Source organism: Callithrix jacchus, chromosome 11 (genome assembly GCF_049354715.1).
Source record: "Callithrix jacchus isolate 240 chromosome 11, calJac240_pri, whole genome shotgun sequence".
Taxonomy (NCBI): Eukaryota; Metazoa; Chordata; class Mammalia; order Primates; family Cebidae; genus Callithrix; species Callithrix jacchus.
In genome coordinates this window covers 95,175,488-95,197,713 of record NC_133512.1, presented here as the reverse complement: position 1 = coordinate 95,197,713, position 22,226 = coordinate 95,175,488, and the positions used below count along the sequence as shown (strand labels likewise).

The following is a 22,226-nucleotide window of genomic DNA, read 5'->3' as shown; positions in this document are numbered from 1 at the left end:
GTTATTATGAATTATGCTGCAATAATCTTTCTCTGTTTTCCAACTTGTTTTTCTAAATTTCTAAAAATGCAAGGACTAAGAATAAAGAAATATGCTTAATAAAGTGTTGACTATTCTGTTATATTATTTTTTAGAGTGTCAAGTGGCAGTCACTATTGACAAAGCAGTTCTCAGTGAACCTCACCAATAAAAACTCCACTGAGAAGCCTCTGTTGAGAAAATAGGAATAGTGGATGGTAGAGAGTTTGGAGTTTGATCTCACAGGAAGATGAGATTTTCTTGCTCCTACTGAATTAAAGGTACACTGTATTTTAAACTTCTTTATTCTGACTAATTTAAACTAATCCTGGCCTGAATATGAAGGGCAGATAATTATTTACTGAAAATCGACTTCTAAGCCTGTTACAGTTGAGGATCTCCACAGAAACGGAGCTGATAGGACATACAGCCGTCCCTTGGTATTCAGGGGGAATTGGCTCTAGGACCCCCCGAGGAGACCAAAAGCTGTGGATGCTTAAGTCCCTGATATAAAACGGCATAGTATTTGTATATAACCCGTGCACCTCCCCCTGTATACTTTAAACCATCTCTGCATTACTTAATAATACATAATGTGATGCAAATAGTTGTTATGTTGCATTACTTTTTATTGTTCTATTGTTATTTTTATCATTTTTTCCCCAATGTTTATGATCCACAGGTGGTTGAATTTGTGAATGTGGAACCCACAGATACAGAGGGCTGACTAGCTAGTAGCAGAGGGAGAGAGAGAGAGAGAGAGAGAGATAGAGAGAGAGAGACAGACAGACAGATAGAGAGAATGAACAGATAGAAATTTTGCGATTTTTATGGAGCTGGCTTCATTATTGTGGGGACTGGAAAATTCAAAATCTGTAGGGCAGAAAACACAGCAGTCTTGCAGTCTTGAGGCAGAATTCGCTCTCAGGGAAGCCTTAGTTTTTGCTCAGTAATGAACTGAATGCATCCTTCACAAAATTCACATGGAAATAGAACCTTTGTGAGGTAATTAGAGTTAGATGAGGTCGAGAGGGTGGGGCCCTCATGGTGTGATCAGTGGCATTATAGGAAGAGACACCAGAGAGAACACAGCAAGAGAACTGCCACCTGCAAGCCAGGAAGAGGACCCTCCCCAGAAACGGAATCAGCTGGTACAATGATCTTGGACTTCTCGGCCTCCAGAACTGTGAGAATAAATTTCTGTTGTTTAAGCTGCCCCATGTACAGAATTTTATTACGGCAGCTTGAGCAGAATAAGACATGCTCTTAAGGCCATCTGATTGGATGATGCTTGCCCACATTACAGAAGATAATCTCCTTTATTTAAAGTTAGACTGTAGATGTTAATCCCAACTACAAAATACCTTCAAAGGAACATGGATTAGGGTTTGATTAAATAACCAAGTGCTGTGGTGTGGCAAGGCTGATACGTAAGACTGACCATCAGAAAGTGGCATGAGAGAATGCCGGGAAACAGGACTGGACAACCTGTACTTCCCGGTAGGGAGGTCGAGCGGTCCAAGTCCAGCCAGGGAGGACTTTGCTGCAATTCCAGCTTCTAACTTTCTGTGGGAACTTGGGCAAATCCAGTCTCTCCCAGGCAAGGTATCCAAGTTTCCATGCTCATAAGGCCTTGACATAGACCTTAACCTTCCAAGAAGAATTTACATGTTCAGAGAGACTTCATGGAGCTCTAATGCCTCTAGTAAACCAAAGGGATTATTCTTAAATAATAAGGTTTCAGGCACCCTTGGGGCATGAGAGAAGGAAGTTTTGCGGAGCTCCTTAAATCATATCCTACAGTAGTGATTCCTCCTTTGTGCGTGCACACACGACAGTCTAGACACAGCCTCCAAAACACACACATTTTAACCAATAGAGAAACAAATATAATCGAATTCAAAATAAACTCTAGGCTCTAGTGTCAAGGGAACATAGAGTAAAGCTGGTTATAATGACTCATTGAACTTCCTGCCCCATGACCTTCTAATAATCACAGATAGAACTGCTAAGTGCTTATCACTGGGCTCATGGCCCCCGTGGTAGCTGAGTGGTACCTCTCACAAAGATGCCGTCACCCTAATCCCTGGAACCTGTGAATGTGTTACCTTACACGGAAAGGAAACTTTGCAGATGTGATTAAAATCATGGACCTTAGGCCGGATGCGGTGGCTCATGCCTGTAATCCCAGCACTTTGGGAGGCCGAGGCGGGTGGATCACGAGGTCAAGAGATCGAGACCATCCTGGTGAACATGGTGAAACCCCGTCTCTACTAAAAATACAAAAAATTAGCTGGGCGTGGTGGCGCGTGCCTGTAATCCCAGCTACTCAGGAGGCTGAGGTAGGAGAATTGCCTGAACCCAGGAGGTGGAGGTTGCGGTGAGCCGAGATGGCGCCATGCACTCCAGCCTGGGTAATGAGCGAAACTCCATCTCAAAAAAAAAAAAAAAAACAAAAAAACATGGACCTTAATAGAGGAAACTTATCCTAGATTAAAGTTTCTGTGGGCCACTGTCATCACATGAGCCCTCGAAAATAGAGAACCTTGCCCAGCTGAAGCCAGAGAGGTGTAGCAGATGGGCATGAGAGACTGCAAGCTTGAAGAGGAATCACTGCATGATTGCAGGCTCTGAGATGCAGGGACCCATGTGTAAGGACTTGAGAGGAGTTCCTAGGAGCTGAGGGTGACCCTTAGCTGGTGGCCAGCAAGGAAGTGGGGACCTCAGTCTGAACAACCACAAGAAATTGAATTCAGCCAATAACCCGAGTGAGCTTGGAAATGGGTTCTTCCCCAGAGCTTCCAGAAAGGAATGTGGCCTATGGATTTAACCTGGTGAGACTTGTGTTGAACTTCTGACCTACAGAAATGGCAAGATAATAAATTTGTGTTTTCCTAAACTGCTGAGCCTGTAGTAATTAGTTACAGCCGCAATAGATAATGAATCACAGTCCCCATGGTGTACAGGACAGCTCAGAACCTACACAGGCCAGTAGCAGGTCAAAGGCTTGGCGTCAGTGTCCAGTTTCCAGCTGGCCTTTCTCTGTCCTTCTCGTAGTTCTGTATTACAGGGTACCTGTCTGGTCCCCAGCTCTAGTTCCCTGCCCAGTAGCTCTATCCTTGAGTAGCCAGAATCCTGCTCTGCCATGTTCCCACCCTCAAAGGCAGATGTCCAGTTCCTCAGCTAAGTTGCTCCAAGTAAACCCCCTCCTGATTTGCCAAGTGCTGGGCCTGCAGCCCACCCCATCATCCTTAACTCTCCTATCCAGGGTCTGCCAACCTCAGTAAAGACATGTCCCTGATAACTCAGCTAATGACGCCTTGTCATAGAAAGCTCCTTGGACAGGGTTACGGAACCAAGCTTAGAAGTCTGAGAAGCCTGCGTGGGAAATGTCATCAACTAATGCACCAAAGCAAGACTGAGTGAGGAAGTGATGTTGGTCATTCTGCAGGAAGGAGAGAGGTGAGCTTTTGAAGCCCCGGAGGTTTGGTGATGAAGTAAGTGTGGGGTGCTCTATTAGGTGGAGGCAGAGCAGAGTAAGAAGGTTATCTGGCTGGAGCGAAGGACTGTCATCAGGAGACATGAGTACAAGGAGCTGGAAGGAAGAACATTGGATGCCTGAGGGGTCTGAGAGACAAGGCTGAGCAGAGGTGAAAGGGAGACAAGAAGAAAGAAAACATGATGAATAAAAAGGGAAAATTGTGTTATCTGAATGCCTACCATTTGCTTCTCAAAACGCTGCAAGGTACATAGAATTTGCCTTCTTTTACAAGTAAATAAAAGGAGGCTCCAGGTCAAATAGCTCAGAAAGGAAGAGCCATGATTCTATGCCAGCTCTGTCTGCAAGAAGCCCCTGCTTCCCCCACTTCTCCGTTTCATCTATGCCTCTCATAAAAGGATAGTCTTAGTATGTGTGGAATCTCTAGGGGACTCTGACTGCAGAAAACAGTCTTTGTCTTCACCTGATGTCTTTAGAGTCACTTTTCTCAAAAGGAAAAAACTTCCCTCAAGAAGAGAGGTAACAAAAGCAGACAAAGGGCTCAGCTTTCCCGGAAGTTTCATCCTATTCTCAAAGATGCAACAAAATGAAACAGACATTTTCATCCCTGAAAATATCCAGGGCTGTTTCCCAGCCAAGTGTCGTGGATGGTGAAGGTGTTCTCTCCACTTTCCTACCGCTGTCATGCTTTGGGAAAAATCCTCACTTCCTTCATCAGGAGCTAGATTGCTCCTGTGGTTATAGTGTTGCAGTTAATAGGATAGTCTTTCTTTGCTGGGAGACTGAGAGGGGAGGGGCGACTGATGAAAAGAATTTTATTTTTAAGCTACAATTACATTGTGAATTAACAGCTTTGTCCTTAGAAATGGTTTCGTACGGTACCTAATTTGTCCAATAACTTTAAGCCCCAAACAGTTTGTTCGTTTATTATGTTGTTACTGTAAACTAGCATAATATCGACAGAAACAATTGTAGTACAGGGCATTTCTTGACTAATGATAAGTTAGAAGAAATGGCTGGCTTGAGAAGACAGCAATTCATCTAGCGCGTTATTACATCTTCTTTTTATTTTGGTTTTTATTTCTCTCCCCCCTCTCAGGTTTATTGAGGTATAATGAATACACTAAAATTGTGTATATTTACAGTATACAATATGATGTTTGTGTGTGTGAATATATAAAATGAAACTTTTAAAATTTTACTTTAAGTTCTGGGAAATGTGTAGAACGTGCAGGTTTGTAACATAGGTATACAGGTGCCGTGGTGGTTTGCTGCACCTATCAACTCCTCATCTATATTAGGTGTTTCTCCTAATGCTCTCCCTCCCAACCCCGACAGGCCCTGGTGTGTGATGTTCCCTCCCTGTGTCCATGTGTTCTCATTGTTCAGCTCCCACTTACGAGTGAGAACATGTGGTGTTTGGTTTTCTGTTCCTGTGTTAGTTTGCTGAGAATGATGGTTTCCAACTTCATCCATGTCCCTGCAAAGGACATGAACTCATCCTTTTTTGTGGCTGCGTAGTATTTCATGGCATATATGTACCATATTTTCTTTACCCAGTCTATCATTGATGGGTATCATTGTTGATCCCAAGTCATTGCTATTGTGGATGGTGCTGCAATAAACATACGTGTGCATGTGTCTTTATAATAGAATAATTTATAATCCTTTGGGCATATACCCAGTAATGGGATTGCTGGGTCAAATGGTAGTTTTGGCTCTAGATCCTTGAGAAATCGCCACCCTGTCTTGCACGATGGTTGAACTAATTTACACTCCCACCAACAGTATAAAAGCGTTCCTATTTCTCCACATCCTCACCAGCATCTCTTGTCTCCTGACTTTGTAATGATCACCATTCTGACATGAGATGGTATCTCGTTGTGGTTGAATTTGCATAATAAAATGATTAAATCAGGCTAATTAACATATTGATCACCTCACATGCTAATTGTGTGTGTGGTCAGGAGATTTAAGGAGCACTCTCTCAATGGTCTTGAATTTGCAACATTTTTTCTTTTCAGTGGTGTGAAAGCCATATGCATACCGAGCATCAATAAATTACTTGAGCTATTTAATGCGTTATTATAAAACAGGCTTTGTGTTAGATGACTTTGCCCAGTTGCAGGCTAATGTAAGTTTTCTGAGTACATTTAGGGTAGGCTAGGCTAAGCTATGATGTTGGTAGTTTAGGTATATTTAAATGCATTTTTGGCTACATATTTTCATCTTATGATGCACAGCCCCCACATAAGCATCTGTATGCAATGTAGTGTTATTAACTGTAGTCATCAACGGTACAATAGATCTCCAGAAGTTACCTGTCCTAACTGAAATTTTGTGCCCTTTGACCAACTACCCATTCCTCATCCTCCCCACCCAGTAAAGGATTCTAAGGCCATATTTCCTTGACTCAAATACCTGCTCTGCTACTTCTTTCTAAGAATGTGACCATATGGAAGTGAATCTCCATTTGTAACTCAACTGAGCAAGACTTCACCTGGCAACTCCCATCACTGGGCATCCTCCACAAGTTAACAATTTATGACGAGCAACCGAGAGTGAGACCCTCCCAAAGTTCATTGAAGGGGTGAATGCCGATCTCATGTGTCCCACTGGACATTTAGGAGAAATTTCAAAGACTGAATAAACCTCTCCTTGTTTCTTCTTGTAGGAAAGTCAGAGGGGTGTTGGAAGAGGTTTGCACACTGGAAAATGAATAAGACAGCTCAGAGTCTTGTGTTGCAAATAAGAATGATTGTGCAGTTTCTCAAGAAGCATTGAAGCTTCATGGAGCATGCAGATCCCATTTTTCTGCTATTACTGTAGTCAGTGTAAGTAATTTAAATGTTTGTAAATGGTGGCCATTTCTGCATAGAAGGATTCCAAGGACCCAAGGATGGTAGAACTCATCCTCTTGGTATGTTTCCCCTTTATGATTGACAAGTTATCAGAAATGGTGACAGCTCATTCCCTTGAGTGCTTTCCCTTTCTCTTGTTACCATCAAGGAAGCCTGAGCTCACCCAAAGGGCTCATCTCTCCCATATAATTGTTACTAAGGGAAGGAAATACCTAAAGTCACACAACTGTAGTGTTTGAGAGACGTAAAGGAGCTTAAGGCCCACTTGATTCTACCACATACAACATGCCTACTGCGTGCCAGATACTGTTACAAATATTCACATGCAAGCGATCTCAGCACTTCATGAGTGTACTTTTGAAAGTTATCATCATGTTGGATTATCCTTATAAAGTGTGATGAAGATATGGAAAGTATTATTACATTTGAAAATCACCACCACTAAGGATCTGAGAGGCTGAATGAATGAACCCAACTGGTAACTGGAGGAGCTGTGAACGACGTCGAGAGTTTGGGCTCTTGTCCTGTGATTTTCTCACCATGTGGTCATGTTTTTCTGAGGACAAGTTTGGATATGGCGAAGGAGGAGGGGAGTGAGAGCACAGGGCTGCACTGCAGGCCTGGGAAGGAGGAGCTGGCAGAGGGAGTGAAGGCTGAGGATATGTCCGCTTCTTCCTAGGGTTTCTAGAGCCAGCTGTAGCTCGTTTGGCTGTTGTTGATTTACTCCCCTAGCTATTTGGAGGACAAATAGCAGTCAGTGGTTACTGACTACTGTTGGGTTAGACTGTGAGGAGATGTGTCTGCTGATCGGTTCCACCTACTCCGCTTGTTCCCAATTATCTCTTAAGTGATAGAACCGTGAAGCGGCTCTTTCCATACATTTCACTTTGCAAATCTACTCTTTGCATGAATTTCACTTTGCAAATATCTCATTGCCTCGAAGTTAGTGTTGGATTCTCTTAAATTAATAACTGTTTAGAAGTACTTTTGTATGATCCTCTGTCCCTTCCACTGAACACTTTTGTCCCCAAGGGCAGGGACTGCATCTGTTTTTTTTCCTTGTATCCCCAACAGTGTATCTCCAGGCTCCTCCTTCTGCTTCCCCTTCTCCATTTATCTCTATTTTGAGGAAAGGTGGTAGAGTTGAGACAGTAGGGGCTGGTGAGGCGGATGCTGGGCTTTCCATGGGAACACACCAAGATCCACTCCTGACTCCCACATAACTGCTGCTTGTTAAGCCTGTGCTTGGTCTTTCCAGCCCTCACAAGGAGATGAAAACACAGCTCCTCAATCCACCTCTTTAGGGAGAGATTGATGATGATAATTACTACAAAAATAAGAGTGTAAGAGGGAGAAGGTGGTACCTTTAGATAAATTTTTTTTTAATAACAGAAATGACAGTTTTTAGTCTTGTGCAGGAAACTATTAGCTTGCTCTTTGGTATCAGCAGAAGCTAGATTTTAACCATGATTCTGCTTTTTCCTAGGTATGTGTGTGACTAGCTAGGTCCAGCATGGCATTAGCTAAGGTTTTTCTGGAGAAACAGAGCCAATATGATATACACAGATGTGTAAGAGGAGGCTTATTATGAGAAGTGGCTCATGTGAACACAGAGGATGAGAAACCCCGTGGTCTGCTGATTTGACATCTGTGAGCTGCAGAACCAGCAGAACTGATGACGTAATTCAGTTGGAGTCTGAAGTTCTGAGAGCCAGGGATTAGAGGTGAGGAGGGGATTGCTGGTATAAGTCCAGGGTCCAAGGCTCCAGAACCAGGAGCACTAAGGTCCAAGGCAGGAGAAGCTGGATGTGCCAGCTCAAGAAGGGAGGGAGAGAGAATTCACCCTTCCTTGCCTTTTTGTCCTACTCAGGGCCTCAGAGGATTGGATGATTCCCAGCCACACTGGGGAGGGCAGATATTCTTTACTCACTTTGTCAATTCAAATGCTAATTTCTTCCCCAAGCACCCTCACAGATGCACCAGAAATCATGTTTCACCAGCTATCTGGGCATCCCTTAGCCCAGTTGAGTTGACACAGAAAATTAACCATCACATTTAATTTTTTATGGCCTCATCCATCATTTATATGAAAAGGGATAAAAATATCCACATTTGAGTATATTGAAAAAGGAAATAGCCATGTCGAGTATCCCTTATCTGAAATGCATGAGATTGGAAATGTTTCGGACTTTTTCAGATTTTGGAATATTTGTATTTTGCTTACTAGTTGAGCATCCCCAGTCTCAAAGTAAAAAATCTGAGCTTCTCCAATGAGCATTCCCTTTGAGCATTGTGTCAGCACTCAAAAAGTTTCAGATTTTGGGCTGGGCATGGTGGCTCATGCCTGTAATCCCAGCACTTTGGGAGTACAAGGCAGGTGGATCACTGGTGGTCAGGAGTTTGAGACCAGCCTGGCCAACATGGTGAAACCCTGTCTCTACTAAAAATACAAAAATTAGCCAGGTGTGGTGGCAGGTGCCTATAATCCCAGCTATTGGGGAGGCTGAGGCAGGAGAATCGCTTGAACGCAGGAGGCAGAGGTTGCTGTGAGCTGAGATTGTGCCACTGCACTTCAGCCTGGGTGCCAGAGTGAGATTTTGTCTCAAAAAAAAATTTTCAGATATTAGAGCACTTCAGATTTTGGATTTTCAGATTTGGGATGCTCAATCTGCATGTTGTAGCCACTTAATTAAAGAGAGAAGGAAATAATAGTGAAGATAATGGTCATAAAAAAGATGGAGGAGGACGAGAATGAGGGGGAGGAATGGGAAGGGAAGGTGATATTTGAACTTGGGGAAGTCACTACTTTTTAAAGTCTCTGTTCCCTGATTAATCAAATGTGTCTACTGCAATTAGCTAATGCATCACTTTTTTGTGAAGATAGAGTGAAATAATGTATGATGAAGGATCTCAAAAACCATGAAGTGCTCTACACTCAGAGGCATGATTATTAAGTAAAAACATTATATATCTGTAAATCATGTAGCATTTTCGAGGAGGGGCCTGTGCGCCAGATGCAGGTGGAATGGTGCATGTGGAAGTGCTTAGGAGGCATTGACTCTCAGTGTGACTCAGATCTGGCACTGATTCTCAACAGTGAAGAAGCACTTGATTCTCAGTGAGAGTCAGATCTGGCATTGACTCTCCATGGTGCACACAGAAGTGTATGATTCTCAGTGTGATGCAGGTCTGGCATTGACCCTCAGTGGTGGACTTAGAAGCCCTTGACTGTCAATGTGACGTGGATCTGGCATTGACTCCATGGTGCACGTAGAAGTCCTGGACTGTCAATGTGATGAAGATCTGGCTCTGTGGGTCCTCACCCGGGGAGGAAATGTGGTTTGGCTCTCTGATTCTGGACACTCCCATCTGCCCTGCGATAAACCATTTGATATACATACTGTTTGCCATGCTTGATCTTTTAAAGCAATACTTTCTTTGTCAGCAGTTTTAATCAGTGATGAAGCCAGATTCAAACTGTTTAGCTATGATAATGGGCTGACAGGAAGATTAAACATTTGTCCCTTGACAAATGACTGTCTCTGAAGTGCTGGCACCCTCGCCTTTCACCGCTGCACATAATCAGCACCTGCATTCCCACCTGCCGGGAATACATCACCCAGTCTTTGTTCCTCCTGTCCACTCATGAGCCTGTGACACCTGGAGAATGATCATGCACTCCTTGCACGTTATCTCTCTTTGGCCACTGAGGCGGCTTTGGGGGCTGCACTGAGAATTATTATCTTGTTGATCGATTTGTTCTCAGCCCACTTTCTCAGCCTAGCGACAGATTACATTTCACAGGGAAAAGCCATGTAATACTCTTAAGACAATTTCTTGCCACGTAGAAGCAGGCATGTAATTGCTCTTAGTGACCAATTTCTCATATTCTGGGTTCATTTGAAAAGCACAAGAATTAAAGTTTTCAGCAAAGGCTTGGAAGACACTAAAAATTGAGTATTAACTTAAGAGACTCATTTGGGGAGACTCCCTACTCATGCTTGATGTTTGGGGAAACAGCTACAGTGGGTGACTTAGCGAATGCATCTACCCTTTAGTTGTTTCACTTAGCAGAGAAACTGGATGAATTTTGTGCTCCAAAACAGTGTCCATCCAACTCTGGATGACATGGGTGCTTTGTGACTGACACGCTGCTCCCACGTCACTCCCACCTTCCTTTGGCCCTTTAGGAATCTGCCATTCTCAGATTTCTTGCTCATTCCCTGGGATCCTTGTTCCCTAAAGCTATTCAGTTTTTTACCTGCTCTCCACAACCCTACCCTGTTGCTCTGGGTAGACGCCCCTTTCCCTCTGCTGCCAGGGACCACTGGGCCATTTCCCCCATAGGACATTTCTATCAGTGCAAACTCTCAGACTTCAGAACATCCTGTGCACTGCTGTAACTGATATCAGTGTGACTTTCTTCCAGCAGACGGTGGGCTTCCCTTGTAGAAGTGATTTCTTCATGCGTTTTTATGTCTCTAGGGGCTGGCCCACTTCATTAGACATTAAGATGTTTTGCAACCGCTAAGTGACTCTCTCAGTTGTAAGATATAGAACAAATATTTTGTTACGAGATTTTATTTACATAAAAACGTAAATTACAGAAGCATATTCGTCAGATCCTGGCAGGAAACAGATGGCAGATTCATACCGGGAAATGGAGGGGAATTTAGCAAAGAGACTATGTGTAGGAGGCCAGGGCAGGTTTTAGGAAGCTTAGAAGGAGTAATAGGAACCTGGGTTTAGCAGCCATGGGCCCATTACTACTCCTGGACCTTCAAGGAGATTGGGCAGCTGAATCCAGAGCATGTAGCTGTGTGCAGAGAGACGCTGACAAAGTCGTAGTCTTTGATAGAGATATATGGCAAGTCCATGGTGACCCAGGAGAGGGGAAGCTGAGAAAATAAGTACCCCCAATCTCCCTGTTCTCTGCAGCCTGACAATGATGCCCACTGGCCACATCAAAACTGCAAGCAGGAGACTTTCTGCCAAGGTCAGTATCCTGGGGCACAGGCAGGGAGATCAGTGGAGTGTGGAAGGGCAAAGAGAAGCTGTTCACCCCTTTTGCCATACAGCAGCCACTCTCATTTTTATCCAGGTGAAAACATCATGTCCCTAATATGGACATGGGGACACACAAATCTGAATTGGCTGCTGTGCCATCACGGAGTGTCACATTCCATCACTCCCACCTAATGTCTACCTGTGCTGCCACCAGAGTTTTTCATGGAATGTTGTATTAGAAAAGGCCAGGGGAAATAAATATTAATTTACCTAAGATATAGCTTGCAAAGCTTCTTTTCTGTAGCTGGTTAAAAGGCTGATGATGGCCGGGTGCCATGGCTCAAGCTTGTAACCCCAGTACTTTGGGCAGCTAAGGCAGATGGATCACCTGAGGTCAGGAGTTCAAGAACAACTTGGCCAACATGGCAAAACCCCATCCCTACTAAAAACAAAAAAATTAAGTGTGGTGGTGGGTACCTGTAATCCCAGCTACTTGGGAGGCTGAGGCATGAGAATTGCTTGAACCCAGGAGGTGGAGGTTGCAATGAGCTGAGATGGTGCCACTGCACTCCAGCCTGGGGGATAGAGCTAGAGTCTGTCTCCCCCAACCCAAAAAAAGACTGATGTTAATAACTGTGGCTGACTTCTCCTACCACCCGTCCACATTCTCCTTGATCTCCATTAGCACTTCAGATGGGCATGGTTCTTTACATAATGGGGTGACCCAAACTTTCAATCCTATAGAATTTAATGATTGGTAGTCTTGTCTTTATTAGGTGATGCACGTTTCCATTTACAAGAGCTGCTGGAAAAGGGAGAACTGAGAGTGCCTCAGTGAGCTCTGAAGGACCCGCACCTCATCTTCCTTGCCCAGATGTGTGGCAACAACTCCAGTTCCTTTAGATAATTGGGATTAACCATCCTGACCAGTTCTGTGATCTCTTTCTCTTCCTGTTGGCTCAACAGCATTAAGCTCCCCAAATGACTAGGGGACTACCTCAGACTTAAGCTCATCCCATCCGTGACAATTTTCTCTGCTGGCGGCATTCCTCCCTTGAGCACCTCGTACTCTCAGCCTAAGCTTGAAGGTGGGAGTGGTGTCTGAAAGCACAAATTATTCCCATGGGTTATTTGATATTATGGTGGGAGGGTCCTCCCAGTTCTACTCATTTGTTCACAGACATCTGTTTATGGGGGAGAAGGCATTACTTGTTGGTCACAGGCAAAGCACAGACTGAATCCAGCAGGAAGCACCTAGCCTTGCAGGGTGTAGCTTCTAGCTGGCCTGTAACAGGCCCTCCTTAGGCCTTCTCATCTCACTAGCTGCTGCCAGGTGCTAGGCACTCAGAAGATCAGTAAATTCCATGAGTGTGATATTCAGTAGCCCTCTCATTGCCACATCACATATGCCATGGACTGTGGCCATACTGTGTTGGGTGAAGCATTCTGTTAGTCAAAGTGCTGCTGTGCATGTACAACTTTATGGTTTAGTGAACTAGAAAATACCCAGTTCATGCAGTTCTGGCACTGACTCTCCATGGTGCATGTAGAAGTGGCAGTTTGAGATGCTCAGTCATCTGACCTCCCATTATCAGGTGCTCAGACTAAAACAGGTCATGAGTGCCTTTTTAAATGGAGAATAGTTGTTTCCAGAGGACATATAGCCTTTCTTCAAGACCCCAGGATTCTGCTACTAGGGGTGGCCAGATGCCCATCTATTATCTCTTTCTGCTGCAGACACATCCAATATAATTGGTTCTTCTAGGTCATAAGTATCAATAGTGAGGCAGCTTGGACTGCAGCTTAATCTACTGTAGTGACTTTTACTGCTCTAGGCCCTCCTTAAAACTGGAAGCCTTATTACCTTCTGCTCCTTACATAGATAGGAATAGAATTCCCCAAAGTGAATATGTGCTCCCAAACACCAAGAGGTTCACCAAGCACCATGCATCTCTCTTTACATGAGCAGTGCAAGGTGTAATGACATGTCTTGTATCTTAGAAGGGATATCCTGACATGCTTCAGATTACTGGTACTCTAGAACTGTATGGTTTGGTACAGTAATTATTAACCACATAGGGATATTAAAGTATAAATAAAATAAAATACAAATTTAGTCCCCCAATCACACTTGCCACATATTAGAGACACTCAACAGTCATGTGTGGCCAGAGGCTATTGTGTGGGATAGCCCATCTATGAGACATTTCTGTCAGTGCAGAAAATTCTATCAAACAGTGCTGCTAGAAAGTACAACCACATAACAGGCTTCTGAACTTTCTGGGGTTTATCTTGCCCTCTGGCACTCACATGACTTCCTAGGCATGGTAGCTGATGCTTGCGATGCTCTGTATGATGGCCCTGGACCTGGTTTCAGCACTGCTATGTGGACAGCTCCACGCACCGCTGCTGGAGGACACAGCCTTTCTCTAGGACCCTAGGATTCTGCTACTAGGGGTGGCCAGAGGCCCATCTATCATCTCTTTCTGCTGCAGACACATCCAATATAATTGGTTCTGCTAGGTTATAAGTGTCAATAGTGAGGCAGCTTGGACTGCAGCTGGAATCACTGTAGTGACTTTTATTGCTCTAGGCCCTTCTTAAAACTGGAAGCCTTATTACCTGTTACTCCTTACATAGATAGGAAAAGAATTCCCCAAGTATATATGTGCTCCCAAATACCAAGAGGTTCACCAAGTACGATGCATCTCTTTTTATACGAGCAGTGCAAGGTATAATAACTTGTCTCTTATCCTAGAAGGGATATCCTGACATGCTTCGGATTACTGGTACTCGAGAACTGTATAGTTTGGTACAGTAATCATTAACCACATGGTGATATTAAAATATAAATAAAATAAAATAAAATAGAAATTTAGTCCCCTTAACACACTAGCCACATGTCAGAGACATTCAAGAGTCATGCTTGGTCAGAGGCTACTGTGTGGGATAGCCCTTCCATAGGAAATTTCTATCAGTGCAGAAAGTTCTGTTGGACAGTGCTGCTAGGAAGTACAAACACATGGCAGGCTCCTGAACTTCCTGGGGTTTATCTCGCACTCTCTGACACTCATGTGTCTTTCCAGGTATTGTAGCTGATGCTGGTGATGTTCTGTATGACCGCCCCAGACTGGATTTCAGCACTGCTATGTGGATAGCTCCACACACCTATGACCCCATTACAAACTGCAGATGACACTGCCGCTCTTGCCCATCAGCTTTCTCAGATGCTGCTCAAAGCTGTTCAGCCATGCACTCGTAAAACCCAGAGCACAGTGAAGTCAATGCCTCCAGGGAAAGCTCAGCCAACAGTGGGTGGGAGTTGGTGGATAAATAACCAACCTCTCCATCCTGTGTTGGAGAAACTATACGTGGTTTCTAGATGATTCCCATTGGGTTTGAGCTCCAGTTGTCTATGGCAGATTAATAACTTGATTTTATTCCATGAATCACTTTTTGCTTCTTGGCATTACCACCCAAAGTAAACTTTCTGTGAAAATTTCTTTTAATCAGAGTTTCTTGGGAATCAGATTGACAAAATTTATCTTGAAAGTGACCCTATGAAGCGGACCTTCAAGATAGGATTCTGAAATTGGATTGCCTCATGGTTATATGAATGTAAAAATCCTGCCATTGGAAATCAGTGGGCTGGTTATCAGCCCTGACCTGTTGCATTACAATAACCAAGACTCTCAACTGGGGAAGATTTGGATGAGGTCCAGGTGAAAGTGAGGGCACTGATTTATGCAACAACTCTAGCAATTAAAAGGAATGGGCCTGATGGCTCATGCCCATAATCCCAGCACTTTGGGATACTGTAGAAAGATGGGTGAAGCCATGTCATGGAGAACCTTGAAGGCCTTTTCACGCTGTTCCTGCCTTATCTTCAGACCATGGGAATCCTTTATGTTTTCCATGAGTAGTACAATGTCACAGGTTGAGTCCTCTGGAACACAGATGCTGAGATTTGCATTAAGGAAGTTCAGTGAGGGGAGGTGATGGTCTATCGTGAACAATACCTGTGAATTGTGAAGGGAACAGGATTTAGTGGAAGAAGAAATCACAACACAGGCCTCAGGTAGACTAAGAATTGTCCACACTGAGTCATGGCAGACAGGTCTTTGTACTCCTACATCAAACCATCATTGGATGCAAGCTGTCTCCAAGAAGAAGGGGTGGCCTTAGGTGAGTCATCTCCCTCTGGTCCAGAGTAACTCCTGGACCTGTGATACATCCAGCTGGAGGAATAAGCACCTTGTTCTCAAAGAGGGATCTGGGCAGCACACACTGCAGGGCTGAAGCTATCAGAGCCAAGAGGCCACTCTAGGTGGGTGCCACTCTAGATGGGTGTCACTCTAGATGATGGCAGATTGTTACACGTCCATGATGAGATTAAGAGCTTGTAATCAAAATGTAAAGCAACACAATGCCTCCTTCATTGAGTCTTGCAATAAACAAAAAGAAGATGAAACTGAATGTGTGTTTAATGGCATTGACTTAAGCTCCAGTACTAACGGCTTGTGAACTGGCACCAGTCAGCAAGCCACACTTTGAGTAGTTCTGCTACAGCCTATATTCCTGTCCTGTAGTAAAATCACTCTGGGTCTTTTCCTTATCAGCTACATTTGTGAGGTTAACCTTCCTCATACTTCCAGAGTCTGAGAGAGAAAACTTTGCTTACCGTCTGCTTTCCTAACAGACCTTTTCCCTTTTCTCCCCCAGGGTTGGGAAGTTGATTCATCTTAGTAGATCTTGTCAGATTGTGTCTGACTGCATATATTTGCTTTTCCCGAATGTCCGATCTTTGTCAGTTGAGAAATATTTGAAGTGCTGACAAGGCTCTTACGGACAACTCACCTATCATTGCAGAGTCTGTGGGATTAATTCTTCTTAATTATGTTAGTGCTGGGCCATCATTCAAGTGTATTGATGCTGTCTGGTCATGTCTAGAAGATTTATAGGTATCTATCTTCCTCCCACACAGCAGGGACCACAAATAACTTGGCTATCTTTTCAGTGTCTTTTTGCATGAGACAGATGTTACACAATTATTACAGAAAGCGCCTTAATAAGTAAGAACTTGCTTTTCTAAGTTTCCTCTCTGGGGTCTTGGAAGGAGAGTTTTGGAATCTGTAATAGTCTTTCACAAACAGTTTCTTTTCCTTGCCTTTATCTGAGTTAAAAACCCACTTTTCAGTCCTAGTGTTTTATTTGTAGCCCAGGAAATAGTCTTGAGAATGATGTGCAAGTTTGCTAGGCAGAATTTAATAATTTTCTTGTATATGGCCTTGGCTTTCACATTGTTGAGCATGAAATGACTGGATTTCAGGTAGTCAGAAGGAAACAGAGTGAGTCTAGGATCACAGACTCATGGCAAGTTGGAGCTAATGCGAACCTGGACTGGGCTGGTCTTTGTCCAGGTTGCACATCACTGTTCTTAAAGATATGACTGTGTAAGTCTGGAGTGAAGTTTCAGTATCTGCATATCTTTAACTGTACAGGTGATTTGTATGCTCATCTAGGTTTGAAATCCATGGATGGGTTACTCCTTTCTTAACTCATAGAGGGAAGGAACCTGGATGTGAAGAGCCAAGTGTCTGCACTGAGCGTCATCAGTGGGAGGTTAACTCAAGCCTTGGGAAAGGGACGTGAAGCCAGAGGCGATGGGGTTGCCATAAGCGGTAAAGCACTTGAATGGAGGCTGTGCCAAGCCTTGTGTTAAGTTCATAAGTGCATAATCTTGGAAAATCTTCACTATAATTTAATAGGTATTATTATCCTCATATATGAGAGAACTGAGACCCAGAGAGGTTTAATATTTTGACCAAGATGATATAACTGGTGAGCAGGAGTTAGGGGTTTAACCCAGGTCTTCTGATTGAAACCTTCTGTTCTTAACCTCTCTGCTGGAGAAAGAAAGACCAAACAGGAGACTTGCAGGGGGCCGCCTGTAATTTCCTTTGGAAGTCAGGTTATACAATGTATGTGTGTGAGAATCCATAAACATCTAAGCGTGTAGTGGTTCGGCAAACTGAATAGAATTCTCATTATGCAAGAAAAGAAAGCAGTAGATAGTAAAACGGGGAGAAATAAGAATGGTTAGAAAAAGAAAAGTGGGAGAAAGTGATGAATGATTGATGATGGAAGAAAAGAATCATCAGTGAGGACAGACTGTTAGGAAAAGACAAAAATGTCCAAGAGCTGAGATTGCCTGGCCAGAGAGTGGATGAGCTTTCACATTAATAAGGGGATTATAGGATCAATAGGAGCTGTAATCTGTGCCTGAGCATTCTTCGGAAAGAGACAAACCAGAAGATATATGTCTGGAAGAAAAATAAACGTGGTGATTTGTCTATTCCTGAATCACTTTCCCTGCAGGCGTCTGAAGGTGAGGAAGCGCGTCTTGGCTAATGCCCTGACCTCCCTCCTGACATCCGGCTCCCCTACCATTTGCTGAAGGAGAGCACTGCTCTTCAGACGAGAGCGGCTCGGAGCTCTGCCTCGGAGACTGGATGTCCTGTCATTGTTATCTTGTTTGGGTTTTCCTAACCTCCTCGTTTATAGCAGATTATTAGGAATAAACGTATTGGCGCTTGGTATGTAAAAATAATGACCAAAGTCTTTACACATCTAAACTTCTACCTGTAATTTAGAATGGGAAAGTTCTCATAAGTGAAGAAGGATTATACAAAATATATTAAACTTCAAGCAGTCTTGAAGATTCAGGGTCTTCCCTGGGGCCTGAAGACATGTTGAACACCTGGTGCTCTCTGAAGCTACGGAGACATGTGGATTAGATCTTCTTGTTCTCGATGACCCCAGATCACTGACCTTTTTCAAGTCTGTCTACTTTTGGTATTTCTGGCTCTTCTCTAACAGTTACACATTTTAAAAGCATGTCTCTCCCCCACTGCTGAATATCTCTCCTGCATTCTCCCTCCATAATTTGCTTTTAGATGACAAAGATTATAACATTAATTCTATTTTATGCACTATTTTGAGGTAATAATCTGTCAGGGCCTGGAGGGTATTCTGTTTTTTTCTCTGCGAAGTGCGATTTCTGACAGTCATGAAACAATTATCTCTTAAATAAAGTGAAACATACTGTTAGACGTTTAAATAGCTGTTCATTTGAACACATTGCTTCCAAAGGAGAAATCAAGATAATTATCCCAATTATGAGCACACAAATAATTATATAGTTACTTGTCTGCCTTGCCTGCTGGATGATCACTCCATCAGAGAAGACTCTGGTGTTTGTTTTTCTCAATGCTTAATTTCTATTCCTAATTCAACACATTTATTCATAGCACTTTTCATATAACAGTGAAAAGAATGTTCACACTCTAATAGGTTTTACATTTTCTAGTCGAGGTAGAGATAATGAACAGATACATAATTATAAAACGCTGGGGATGATGACTATTAAAAAGAAAGCAAGGCACGCGGGACAGAGTAGAGGGTGCCGGGTTAGTCTGTGGCTGGGCCTACGGTGCTTACACAATGATTTGCAGGCCTGGTATAAATAGCTACAGCGTTTGGGCATCGGCCTGCTGACTGTCTGCATGGGGTTGTATCAATACATATTGGAGATAAATCATACATCTGTGCCTCACACCCAAGAGCAACTCTGTGATTACCTAGTATAAGACACTTACCAACATTTCTCATTATGTGGAATTAGAGAGAGGGAAGTTCTGATGTTTGGGAGAATGATGAAGAAGCTACCATGCCAGAAGCCAGGTGGGAGGTAGGAAAAGGAGGCGTCGTTCCCTGAGGAATTAGCTTTGGAAGGCTAATTCCAAGATTTCCTGGGCAGCCATGACACAGTGAACAGCTTTTTCAGGAACAACAAAAGACATTTTTACTTTGTTAAAAACAAAATAAAAGCAAACAGAGGTAAGGGAATGAATGAGCATTAAAAAAGGGGAGGGCCTGTGAGGCCTGTTGACTTCTGTGCAGTCAGCTCTAGCGCTGGTCCTCCTCTCAGGGCACAGACCTCCACTTCTTGTCCACTCATTGTGTTGTTTTTAATTCATTAATTCATGAATTGCTTTAAATTCATCTTTCAACTTATTTATAGGTTGTGGAAGTATTTGGTGACTGGTGGTGATAAGGGACACTGTACCTGAGTTGGTGCCAGTCCTGTGGACCAATGGTCTGTGGGAGTGGTGACCTCAGTGGCCATACCCTGGTTTCCCTCCTGCCTTGCTGGTCAGGTGTGTGTGGATGTGTGTGGACCGCTGTCCAGCTGCCCCCAGTGTGTCCACTTCCTGTCCACCCAAGGCCTCAGGGCTCAACTCTGTTCCTCTGTTTCCTTGGTGGCTGTCATGGCCTGCATTCTCCCTGGGAACGCAGGGCTGAACAAAACAGCCATGGTCCCTGTCCACAGGGAGCTCACACTGCAGAGACATTTACAATGAACATCGAGGCAAGTGAAAGAAAAAATAAACTGTGACTATGTTTTAAGGAAGAGAACGAGGCCCTGGGGAGAAATCGGGAGGGTGGGGCTTGAAGGCCCCCCCAGAGACAGTGCTTAAGCTAAGACTTGCAGGGTGATGGGTGCAAACTAAAGAGGAGTTATTCGGGCTTTTGATTTCATCAGTTTCTGTTGCTGCAACTTCAATGAGTTATTTTAATTCATTTTGTCTTTCCTTGTGTTTTTCTGCTACTGAGGTGCTTTCTAGCTATCTCCCTGGTTTTGTTTAATTTTTGAACTTCACTGTTCAAAATGCCTATTTTGTAAATTATTTTTGTACTCTAGTATTGTTTTTGCCATCAGATTCTTCAAATTTGTTTAGTGCCTTAAATTTTAAGTTCACATGTATTAGGTCGTATTTCCCTTTGTGTGTGTGTGTGCACGTGTGCAAGCATGCAGGCATATGTGCATAAGTATGCATGTGCACACTGGGAATGGCTGACCCAGAGCCCTTTGGTCTGATTGCCACCACCCATGGAAGCATCTTTTTTCAAATCTAGGGCTCCATGAAATGTTTTGAAAACTATAGATCTATGGTCAATCATTGGCAGTGAAGCATAAGCTTCTCCAGGAGCTTCTGTTACCATACTCTTGAATGTATTAATTAACTTCCTACAGGTGAGTTTCTTCGGTTGAGCCCATTATACAAAATGTCTTCTTTCTGTGTTAGGTCATGGCAGTGATGGTTGTTACTGGAGGAAGCTGAGAGGCTTAGAAAAGATGTGGCCGGGCGCGGTGGCTCACGCCGATAATCCCAGCACTTTGGGAGGCTGAGGTGGGAGGGTCACCTGAGGTCAGAAGTTTGAGACCAGCCTGACCAACATGGAGAAACCCCATCTGTACTAAAATTACAAAATGAGCTGGGCATGTTGGTGTATGCCTGTAATCCCAGCTACTTGGGAGGCTGAGGCAGGAGAACTGCTTGAACTCAGGAGGTGGAGGTTGCAGTGAGCCGAGATGGTGTCATCGCATTCCAGCCTGGGCACAAGAGTGAAGTGAAACAAAACAAAAAAAAAGATGCTGAGACTTGGTGTCCATCAGATGATGTATGATGGTGAGAGCTGGTGAGAACCGATGATTTCAGAAAAAGCATGTGACAGGGTAAAGGAGGTGACCTGTGGTATCCAGAAACTCTTTTCTACAATGGGTCTAGGATGCAGGGGTGGGGGAAGGATTTTACAGGTTGTGGAGGTGGTTGGTGACCGGTGATAAGGGACGCCGGGCCTGAATTGGGTGCCAGTCGTGTGGACCGATGGTCTGTGGGAGTGGTGACCTCAGTGGCCGTGCCCTGGCTTCCCTCCTGCCTCGCTGGGCGGGAGTGTATGGATGTGCGTGGAACACTGTCCAGCTGCATGGGGCTACCAGGCCGGTGCAGCCTCCCCTCTAGTGCACCACAGAAGCGAGTGGGTGCTGCTGCATTTCCTCATTCATCCTTAATTATTCTGATTCTCTGGTGTTAAAATGGATCCAGAAGGCTCTTGGAGCCAGTCCAACACTTTTGTCTCTGAATCAGCAGTTATTGTTTCTGCCTCTCAGAGTGTCTACCTTCTATTTTGGAAAATTATCTGCCACGTTGAAGTCTGAAAATATAGGTACTAGGGACTGAGTCATCTCATTCTGTGGCCCAGTTTTCCCTGAGCTTGGCAGCCTCCTTCACGCGGGCCAGCGGGCACAGAGAGTCTTCATTTCATTAAGGATGAGCTTTGCATTTCTCGTGTATATTCTCCTTGGATTGTGTGGCTTTTAGGACAGAAAGGGTGGCAGAAGACATTGTTATACTTATTAAATGGAAACCTAGAAGATTGAAAGTTTTTGAAGGTTTAATAGCTTTGATACAATTTCAACTGAAAAGAGTGAATTCTGTAGTCACTTAAAAAAATTAATAAACTACATTACAAGAAGGCATCTGAGCTTAGGATTGGCATTTAATTAGAATTAAAGGACATGTTATCAAGTGCAATATTCTTCCTTTAGATCAAAGTCCAGCTCATGTTTTGATAAAGCCTAGGCTGGCAGGGGAAGCCAGGAGAGGGGGCAGCTGGGATCCAGCTCCACGTTGGGACAAGTCAGACTGAAAGGGCGCACTATGGCACTGCACCTGCCTCATAAGGAAGGTGGAAACTTAACGGAGAATTGAAAACCAAAACCAGCCCAAGGCCAACTACTCAGCAGCCCATCCTCACATAGACTTTAATGCTGTGGGCACTTGGGAGGATCATTTGAACTTCAGAAGAACAGAGTTTTTCAGATTGAACTGTTTGGTAAATAGAAGAATAATTGTATGTCTTCACTATGTATGTAAAGAAAATGAGACGATGATTCTGATCTCAGTACAAGTATTTTTCACAGAATTCAGGTTTTT

The 22,226-nt window shown here is 43.8% G+C and overlaps 1 long non-coding RNA gene across 1 annotated transcript; it reads left to right on the top strand.

Annotated features, from left to right (window-relative positions):
• Positions 1–1,073: 1,073 nt before the first annotated feature.
• LOC118143737 (uncharacterized) lies at positions 1,074–16,670 on the top strand. The gene is made up of 3 exons (XR_004728123.3): positions 1,074–1,204; positions 7,865–8,102; positions 14,472–16,670. It is a non-coding gene; the product is annotated as an uncharacterized LOC118143737 (long non-coding RNA).
• The last annotated feature ends 5,556 nt before the right edge of the window (positions 16,671–22,226 follow it).